Below are 10,219 nucleotides of genomic sequence, written 5' to 3'. Positions count from 1 at the left end.
AGAGTCAGCCTGTGGCTGTACCTTGGGGGGGCAGATAAAATTCATTGGAAATGAACCTGTGAGAGCCCGGGTGCTTTGCTCCACAAGTCTCACAGACACGGTTCCTGTACCTGGGAAGAGTTGAAAAGAAACCCTCAGCAACCCAAATGTGCCAGCCAAAGCTGTGAACACGCACGCTTACAGCCCGGGGCAGGTTTTGATTCATCCAGTTGGTGCGGCTGAGGGAAGAGGTGGGAGCTCTGCCCGCGGACGAACAGCCCTTCAGCAGCAGCACGTGGGGAAGCCCAGCAGCTGCCGGCTGCGGCAGGAGCCCAGGCTGTGTCAGCTGCGTGGTTGTCTGGCTCAAGGGGACACGTCCCCCTGCGGCCCCGTGTCACAAAGGGGCAGTGATGCGGCACCCGCCCGGCGCTTGTTAGCTCAGCTGGCCAGGGCTTGGGATCCTGAAGAGCGGGCCAGCGAAAGCTAGTTGGGCTGAGCTGGCCTTCGGGATAACTCAGCTCCTTCCTTTGCTACTTGCGTGCCTACTTTTTTCCAGCCATTGCTGCTTTACTGCCCACTTCTCCTCAACTTCCATCCTCTTTCAAAGGTAACTGTGATTTGACTTTCAGGACAGCTCATAGAGGAGGTAGATACGGGATAAAGTATAGGCTGGTCTGTAGCTTCCGAGCTCCAGGCTGAGCTATTACACCTTTAGAGGCTGGCCAAATATGGGCTATGGGTAGAGTTCCTATTTGTTTACTTCTTATTTCTCTGCCATGTGCTAGGATAGGTAAGTAGAGGGGTGGCAGTGTTGTCTGAGGCGTTGGGCCCAGTCTAGAATGACAAGAAGCCCACCCTGACCGATGAGGTAGGAAGGGAGACAGAAAAGGAGCACGGCAAAGGCAGCCGTTAAAGCAGCGGCCGAAAGCCGGTCACTCCTGCGTACAAGGTGGGCCAGCGTGTGCTGGAGAGCCAGAGGGCTCTGCTGCTAACGCTAGCCACAGGTAAGCAGCAGGTCCTCTTCAGAGAAGGTGACAAGCAATGCAGTGTTTCAAAAGGGCCTTGGTAGTTGCTGTCAGTTGACAGCAGACAGAGTCCTGTGACAGGGACACTAGGGCCATCAGCCTGCAGCTCTGCAGCAGTTACAGCTGCCACTGAAACACTTTGGATGGCGGATGCTGCTCTGTGAGTTGCCTTTGGGGTCTTTTTTAATCATTTTGTTGAGCTACAATTCTTTCTTTGCAATCAGGTGACGGGATTGGCGCTGATCTCTTTCTGGAGCGTGTCCTGACATCCTTTGTCAAGCAAAGCTTTCCCCTCTGTTCCGGAGAGGAGCCATGGCTGCAATGGGGAACGACTCCTGTGAGTAACGGCTTCAGCAGCAGGCCTGGACTTTGTGACTCCCCAAAGGCAACGGAGGTGGCTGGTGCTCCACCCCTGAATGTTGATGTGCTCACAACCTACCATCAATTCTGGGGCGTTTCCTGGTAGCGGCCACGCTGACCCAGGTGTTCTCAATTAGACACAGGAAAACGCATTTTGTCACTCCTCTGACACTATGTACAAGACTTGGAAAGGTGACATTGCTCGTAGCAAGATCTGACATCAGGAGGGTTACCTTCTGTGCTAGCTACTTGCTTGTTTTTGTCAAGTTACAATGAGGAAAAGGGAAGACTTGACTTGATAATCCCATTCAAGACTCTAGAGGGAAAGGAAGGTAGCCCGAGGCACAGAAATCAGAGTGTGGGTTTGCTGGACTTTTGGCAAAGTAAGCAGGGGAACAGACTCTTTTCCAAAACTGTTTCTCGACCAGTAAATGTCAACGGCAGTGTCAGGCTTCCCCCAATGTTTCTGTGTTGGAGGTTAGAGCTGGTTGTCCTGGGTGCTCCTGGACAGAGCTCAACTTTTAAATATGCTTTCATGCAACAATATCGTCTCACCTCTTTTCAAATGTCATTTCCCTGCAGTCATTGTCGAGGGAATGGCTCCGCCACAAAGGATCCTCTTTCCCCCGGAGAAGATTTGCATGGACTGGCAGCAAAGACAGAGAGCGGGAGCGGGACTCTACAACCTGGGCAATACGTGCTTCCTCAACTCCGTCCTGCAGTGCCTGACGTACACCCCCCCTCTGGCCAACTACCTGCTCTCGCGTGAGCACAGCCAGTCGTGTGAGTACTTTTGGGAACATCTCCTTGTAAATCTGTTGGGCACTTCCCAAGGGTTCCCAGCATCTGGAATTTGATTTAGGAGAAAAGTGGCCCTTCTTTGTCAACCCCCCGAGCGGGTGTTCTTTGAACACTCAAGCCTAGAAGCCGCTTGTCGAATCTAGGGCTGTTCATCTTCAGAAAGGCGCCTCTTTCTAGCCCCGGGTCTCGGTCCCTGTTGCTGCAAATTAAACTCTCTTTGCTTATTGCACAGACAACTTTTGTCAGTTTAGCATCCCTGCGAAGAAAGTTTTCTAGGCACTAACATGTCCTGGGCTTGTTGGGAAATTGGCACCTTGGGAGAAGTGGAGTAGAGACTGTTCTTATACCTTCAAGATCTCCATTAGGTTTCCCAATGCTATGGAGATTTTGCTAAGCTGAGGAGCTTGCTTCCTTCCCTCCCTCCCTGTTCAGGTCGTCAGCAAGGCTTCTGCATGATGTGCATAATGGAAGCGCACGTTAACAAGGTCCTGCGTGCCTCAGTGAGGGTCATCCAGCCTAGCGCTGTCATCACTGTCCTCACACGTAAGTCATTTCAGGTGCTTTGACAGGTTTGCTTCCCTTCTTGTAGGAGAGAACCACTAACTTCTTCTCTCTTAGGCATAGGAGAACATTTCCGGCTTGGCATGCAGGAAGACGCCCACGAGTTCCTGCGCTATACTGTCGATGCCATGCAGAGAGCTTGTCTGAGCGGAAGCAGCGAGTAAGCGCAAGCAAATGACCTTTTCAATGTTCCCGAGCCCTTTGGACTCCTTGATGTACTGCCATCAAGGCAAACCTACGCCCAGGGCTTTCAGACAAAGCAAAACTCTTGGAGGAGGTAACTCTCTGCCTCACCATTTCTTTCCAGCTTGGACATCTCTTCTCAAGCAACTACCATCGTCCATCAAATCTTTGGGGGCTTTCTGAGATCCAGAGGTACTTTTCCACAACTACTGCTCTCCTTGGAATTGTCTGTGCCCTTCCGTCTGCCCGTGACAAACAGCTGATCGGGTGCCTGGCGTAGGAGGCATGAAGGACGGAAAGCGGCACAGTCAGTCGACTTCCCTTATCGCTGAGCATTTTCATTTGCCTTCCAGTCACATGCTTGAGCTGCAAAGCCGTTTCCGATTCCTACGAGGCCTTCCTGGATGTCCCTTTGTATATAAAAGTAAGAGGGTTTATAATTGCGCGTCAAGACATCCCAAGGCCCCTGTAGCTTTCCAGAATCCATGCGGCTGACTTAAAAACGTAGACTGGGAACACAAGAGAGCTTGGTGGTGGGTGGGAAGTGGAGTGGGCTGTGTCCTTCTGGGGAGGCCATGGCAGTGGTCTCCCTGCAGGTGCTGCCTTTAAGCTGGAAAAGTACGAATTATCCTCTCTGCACCCTTGACGTACTCTCTCCCTGCTTCCTTTTGCCCTCCCTCAACACCCGTCTGGCTTCCAGGCTGACGGGCTGTGGTGTTTCCATTGTTGATGCCCTGCACCCCTTGGGTAGCTGAACTGGGTGGTGCCACAGAGAGGTAGCTCTTGATAGCCCCGGGAATCCCTGGGAACGGAGGGAAATGTTCAGCATCATACCCTCTTTCTGCCTCCTTCTGGACACTGCTTGCGGGTTCACAGTGGGTCTCCTCAGCCTCAGCTACCTGGGTCTTCCTGTCAACTCCTAGGAAGTGTTTGGGAGAGGGCGTTTCCCCAGCTCAGTGCTCTCCTTTCTCACTCCTCCAGGCAGCCTCATCTGTCACCGCAGCTCTGCAGGACTTTGTGAAACCCGAGCGGCTGGATGGCGAAAACTGCTTTAAATGTAGCAAGTAAGACGATTACTAACGACATATTAATACTAGATCCTGCGTGAAGGTGCTGCCTGTCAGGGAGCATAAGTCATCTTTTCACGTAGGTTTAATGCAGGCTAACGAGAGGCGGCTTTTTTTTAAGATGGCCTTATGGTACTGAATAGGCTTAAAATAGCGTGAGGATGTGGGAGACAGGAAAGGTTGTCGGGCCTTCTTGGGGGAAGATAGGGGGCATTTCAGCACTGGGCTCTGTGCTTGGTTTCCAGGTGTGACAAGATGGTTGCCGCCTCCAAGAGGTTCACAGTCCATCGCGCACCCAAGGTTCTCACGGTGTGCCTCAAAAGGTTTGAAGATTTCACCGGCAGGAAGATCGGCAAGGTGTGTATGCAATTGGAGTGCAACTTTCTCTTGCTGGAGCGGGAGATTTCCCAAAGCAGTACGCTCTTTCACAAGTTGTTCGTGTTGGGTTTTTGGTGTTCCCTTCCGGGGAGAGGAGAGTTCCCGTGGGAAGACAAGCACGTACTCTGCTCCGACAGAGCTGCTTTGGCCGAGAAGAGTTTCCTGCCACCCAAACCATGACGTCTTGAAGGCTATTTCAGGCAATATTTCAGGATCATTTCTGAGCCCTCTTGGTCTCTCCCTAGCTTGTGGAGTACCCCGAGTACTTGGATCTTCGGCCATACATGTCTCAGACAGCTGGAGAACCACTCCTCTACACCTTATATGCCGTCCTGGTCCATAGCGGTGGCAGCTGTCATGCGGGACACTATTTCTGCTACACAAAGGTAAAGAGCAGCTTCCTTCCTAGCAGGGGAAAAATGTGTGCTGGGCAAGACAACCATTCACGGCAGTGTTACACAGGCCAAGGTTTATGGGGAGAAGGTCTCCTTAGGGGCTGCATTGCATTTGTTTTGGCCTCCTCTTGGTTCTGTAGTTCTCTGCCTGTGTTTTTGTGGAGAACCATCTCCAGATATCGATGGCTTTCTTTGCAGGCCAGCAACGGACTGTGGTACGAGATGAACGACGCGTCTGTGGATGGTCGTGGCATCGACACAGTTCTCAGGCAGCAAGCCTATCTGCTGTTTTATGTCAGGTAATAACAAGTCTTACAATGTGTTGAGAATACGTTTGCTTTTCCGGGCTTTGCTATTTTCCTTCTCAACCCCCTGAGTGTTTCTCTTTCTGTCATAGGAGACAATGACTACTGCATCATTCAGTGCTGTCAAATGTGAACTACCCCCCGTCAGTCCTTATCTTCCCTTGCTGGGCTTTAGGCTGCTGCCCTGCTGTCAACTGCTACTTGTCTGCTATCTGAAGCTGGCTAATGTAGAGAAGAGTACTTGAAGGGGGCCTGCAGTAGGGAAGATGGGGAGGGACTCTTTATCAGGGAGTGCAGCGATAGGACGAGGGGTATCGGTTTTAAACTGAGAGAGGGAAGATTTCGATTCGCTATTAGGAAGAAATTCTTTACTGTGAGGGTGGTGAGACACTGGAAGAGGTTGCCCAGAGAAATTGTGGATGCCCCCTCCCTGAAAGTGTTCAAGACCAGGGTGGTGGATGGGGCTTTGAGAAACCTGCTCTAGCGGAAGGTATCCCTGCCCACGGCAGGGGAGTTGGAACTAGATGATCTTTAAGGTCTCTTCCAAGCCAAACCCTTCTGTGATTCTATGAGTCTATGAAATGGAGGCCATAGGGGGTATAAAGATGAGGACTTGCTCTGGCAGGGGCAGACCTGGTGGGAAGACCCCAATCGAATTTGCCATTTCGAGTCCTGTTTATGTCTTCTCTCTGTCGTAGAAACCGCTCCAAGAAAATGCCTGGACCCCAGAGGAGGCTGCAAGAACAGCCCTAACCAGAGATCCCTTTGTTTTTCTCCAGGCGCTCTGATTTGAAAATTGGAGAGAGGGTTTCTTCCTCACTGGCACCATCATATCTCCCTTCCTTCCTCAGTCGGTGGCGGGCTGACAGCAAGCAGGCAGGTTCTGTGGGACCACAGGCTCTGCCTCACAGGACTAAGGTAACTCTGGGGAGGTGGGTCAGGGCACCAGATGGACAGTGGATTTCTTGCTGGCATCTTGGCCTTGCTCTCTTTTCCCTCCCACGCTGCATCTTTCTTCACAGCCGCAGCGCTGCTCCCTCTCAAAGCATCCCACCTAGATCCATCCCATTTGTCCGCCTGTGGCCCTTCTGCCTTTGCAGCCCTCCAGGAGAGCCTTTGGGAGGCCCTGAGCTGTCCCCTCACACAGCTTCTGGGGTTTCGCCACTGGTCTGGTCCTTTCAGGAGGAAAGGGCAGGCCCTTTTCACCGCTCTCTTTGCAGGACGTGGCGGTGGGCATGGAAGACTCTCCAGAGGACAGCAACTCCTCTGCAACTGCCAGCACAAGCCAGCTAAGCTGGGCAGGTACACGGGAGGGATCTGCAGGCCGGCCATGGCCCATCTGGCCAGGCGGGCTCAGCATCACCTCCTACGTGGGCTTCTGCCTGCATCGCTTCTTCTGCGGCTGCGTAAGGCTGGTGTCTAGAAGGCAAGCTGCGTGCCCGGTCTGCTCTCAACCATTTGACCGTGTGCTGCACAGCGTGCCAGACGACCACAACAAAGAGGAGCACAGGTTCAGCCCTTCTTCCCGCTGCCAGAGGAACGGTGCCGGGGGGAGGGCCCGCAGCAGATCCCCGCAGTGGGGAAAAGATCTCCGCAGCTGGTTTGTGGACACCACGGACTATGACGACTCAACATGGAGAAAGAGGAGGAGAACAAGTCCTCCAAGTCGTGGCTGCACTCCCAGGGATAACGCAGCTCCAGGGCCCTCCAAGGGCAGCCCCCAGTTGGCTCCCGCACCCTGTGCTGCTGGGGAGCAAACCCTGCCAACGCAGAGAGAAGAGAGCAGATCCCTGCAGCAGGGCTATGGTCTCCGCAGCCGGTTTTTGGAGATCATGGACGACCGTGACTCAACAAGGAGGAGGAGGAGGACAACAAGGAAAACAAGTTCTCGATGTGGTGACCAATCCCCAAGGGATGATGCAGCTGCCGGGCCCTCCAACGCCAGCTCCAAGCGGGCTCCCTCCCCCAGGGCTGCTCGGGAGGAAACTCAGCAGGGGCGGAGAGAGCGGAGCAGATCCCCGCGGCGTGGCTGTGATCTCCGCAGCCAGTTTTTGGAGATCACGGACGACCAGGACTCAACAAGGAGGAGGAGGAGGACAACAACAGGGAACGCAAGTTCTCAACGTCGTGCCCGATCCCCAAGGGATGATGCAGCTGCCGGGCCCTCCCATGCCAGCTCCAAGCGGGCTCCCGCCCCCAGGTCTGCTCGGGAGCAAACTCAGCGGAGGCAGAGAGAGCGGAGCAGATCCCCGCGGCGCGGCTGTGATCTCCGCAGCCGCTTTGTGGACACCAGATTATGACCCCTCAGCAGGGAGGAGGAGGAGGAGGGTCTCAGCGCTCCAGAGATGCACGTCGGACAAACACTCGGGGTGCTGCGGTTGTGGCGGGGGCAGATTGCGACCCTGGATGAGGGAGGAGCACTGCTCCTCCTTGACTTCTGCAAGGCCAGAGAGGAAGAGGAGGAAGAATCCAGGAAGCACCAAAACTGCCCCCAGCAGGGCCCAAGCTGCACAAAGGGCACCAGCAGCCCACCCTGTCCCTCCTCCCAGTGCTGCCTCTGGCCAGGAAGAGCTCGGAGAGACCTTCCAGAGACTCAGACAGCTCGCCTGGCTGGTCTGCCTGCCCACAGGTCCCTCGAGGAGGAGCTTTAATCCACGTCCAGCTTTTGGGATCACCTTGCAAAAACAACACCTGTTTCGAACCAACAGGCAGAAAAGCCCAAGCCAGAATTAAAAACACTTGTTGGCCTTGCATGTGTAATTTACGGGGTGTTTCCTTCTCTGTGGGTCTTGGAGCAATTGGTAGAAATACCCAGTGTGGGAGGTTTCTGTCTTGGGATTGGGAAAGCAGTGTGCTTGCATGGGCCCACCTTGCAATCTCCTCTTTTTACATATGGAGTTCAAGTCACTCCAACGGAAATGGGCTGGATGAGCCAACCGTGAGCCAGACTGAAACGGGCTGAACGGCCAGGCCCTGCGGGTGCTGCTCAGTGGCACCAAGTCTAGTTAGAGGCCAGTAACTAGCAGTGTCGCCCAGGGTTCAGTACTGGGCCCGCTGCTGTTGAACATCTTCCTTAGCTAATGGTCTGGATGATGGGGCAGAGTGCACCCTCAGCAAGCTGGCAGATGACAGCAGACTGGGAGGAGTGGCGCTTGGGCCAGGGGGTCGTGCTGCCGTCCCCAGGGACCTGGGCAGGCTGGAGAGATGGGCTGGCAGGGACCTCATGCAGTTTAGCAAGGGGAAGTGCCAAGGGTGCTGTGCGGCTGACGAGCAGCAGCACAGGCTGCCCAGGGAGCTCATGGAGTCTCCATCCTTGGAGATGTGCCACGGCCCTCTGGACATGGTCATGGACAAGCGGCTGCAGGTGGCCCTGGTTGAGCAGGGGGGTGGGAGCACCTAGGTGACTTCACCCTCCAGGTGACCTCCAGGCCAGCCTCAAGTAGCCGGTGATTCTGTGAAATGGATGCCCAGAAGAGGATCCAGCCACCAACGCTGTCACCCTCAGGCAGCCATCGACAGCTGCCCCAGGAAGCTGCAGCCCGTGGAGAGCCCAGGCTGGAGCAGGCTCCTGGCAGGAGCTGTGGCTGCTGGAGAGGAGTCCAGGCAGCAGCAGGTTCTGTGGCCGGAGCTGTGGCCCGTGGGGCCCAGGCGGGAGCAGGGGAACGGTGCGAGGAGGAAGGGGCGGCAGAGGTGAGGTGCTGTGGGCCGCCCGCAGCCCCATTCCCCATCCCCCTGGGCCGCTCCGCGGGGAAAGGGGGCCGAGGAGTGGGGAAGGGAGGAGTGAGGCTGAGTCTGGGAAAGGCAGGGCTGGGGGAAGCTGTTTCCGTTTGGTTTTGTTGCTGCTCTCCTGCTGCTTTTGGAATTGGCAACAAATTACATCAACCTTGCCCCGGTCAGGCCCCCCTCGCCTGGGAGGGGGCGCAGGGCGGCTCTGTGAGGGGAGGCCCGGACTGCACTTGCCCGCCCAGCAGGAGCTGCGCCATTGGCCACGGCTGAGCCAATCAGCGGAGCTGGTGGGGGCTGTCAGTCACAGCCGGCCTGGGGCAGGGCCGGAGGGGCCGGAGGCGGAGCGGCCTGAGGAGAAATGGGTGAGAGAGGGGCCGGGGGCAGCCGGGGGGGCCCCACTCAGCGGCCTAAAGCAGTTACCACCAGTGTAGCACTGGTTCCAGACACCCCTGGTCAAAGCAGCACAAGCCCATTTCCCTTTGCCCACCCTTCCTGGCTGCTGGGTGCAGCCGAGCCAGAGGCTGGGCAGGGGAGGGCTCATGGCGGCAGAGGAGAGCGCGGCCTGATGGTGGTGAGCGCAGGGTCGCTCTCCCGCCTCGGCTGCCCCTTGGCCTGGTGCTGCTCAACACGCCGCTGCCGCACACAGGCCGGGCAGTTTCCCTGTTGAGCGCTGGGGACAGCTGCCCCACAGGAAGGGGGAAATGGCTCTGCTGCGTCCTGCTGTGGGAGCTGGGCTCAGCCATGGTGTTGAGGGCCAAGAGCGGGTGATGTGCAGACAGCTAAAGGCGGGACTGGCTGTGCATCTGCCTTGCTGCTCTCCAGGTCCTCGGGAGTACGTGGAGGCCTCCGTGACCAGCAGTGGGAAGTATGCGGCTCCAGCGTACGCCACCTGTAGATGTCGCAGGGCAAACAGGGAGCTCACGCCTGGACCAAGTGAGTAACAGCCCTCCAGCCGTTCGTTCAGAGCAAGCAAGGGTACAAAACAGTCAGCCCACCCCTTGAGTGAGCTGTGCATGCTTTCAGGCAGCTGGCACTTCTGCAGCTGGTCAGGAGAGCCCGTCCAGGTGAAGCTGCCTCCTTGTCTTGAAAAACAGGCCAGAACGCCACTGCTTTTGTGCTGTTCTCCTCTGCCCTAGCTGATGACTCCGCTGGCAAGTCCAAGAGACACATCTGTAAATGCCCGCCTCTGCAGTGCATGTCCTTCCAGCCCAGGGCCGTCAAAGCAGACCTCCCTGCAGGTAAGTAAACGATGGAGATACATACCCTTGGTCTTGGAAGTTGTTTCTCCCTCCTGGTGGGAGCACACACCAAGGCTTTATTGCGAGAGAAGCAAGTGGGGAGTGCTCCTGGCTGGATGCAGCTCCCTTGGCAGACGCTTGTGCCCCTCTCTCGGCCCCCAGGTCCGATAGGAGCCTTTCCCCCCACCCAAGCTGTGCTGC

Source organism: Mycteria americana, unplaced genomic scaffold, assembly GCF_035582795.1.
Source record: "Mycteria americana isolate JAX WOST 10 ecotype Jacksonville Zoo and Gardens unplaced genomic scaffold, USCA_MyAme_1.0 Scaffold_42, whole genome shotgun sequence".
NCBI lineage: Eukaryota > Metazoa > Chordata > Aves > Ciconiiformes > Ciconiidae > Mycteria > Mycteria americana.
This window is presented reverse-complemented; position numbering follows the sequence as displayed.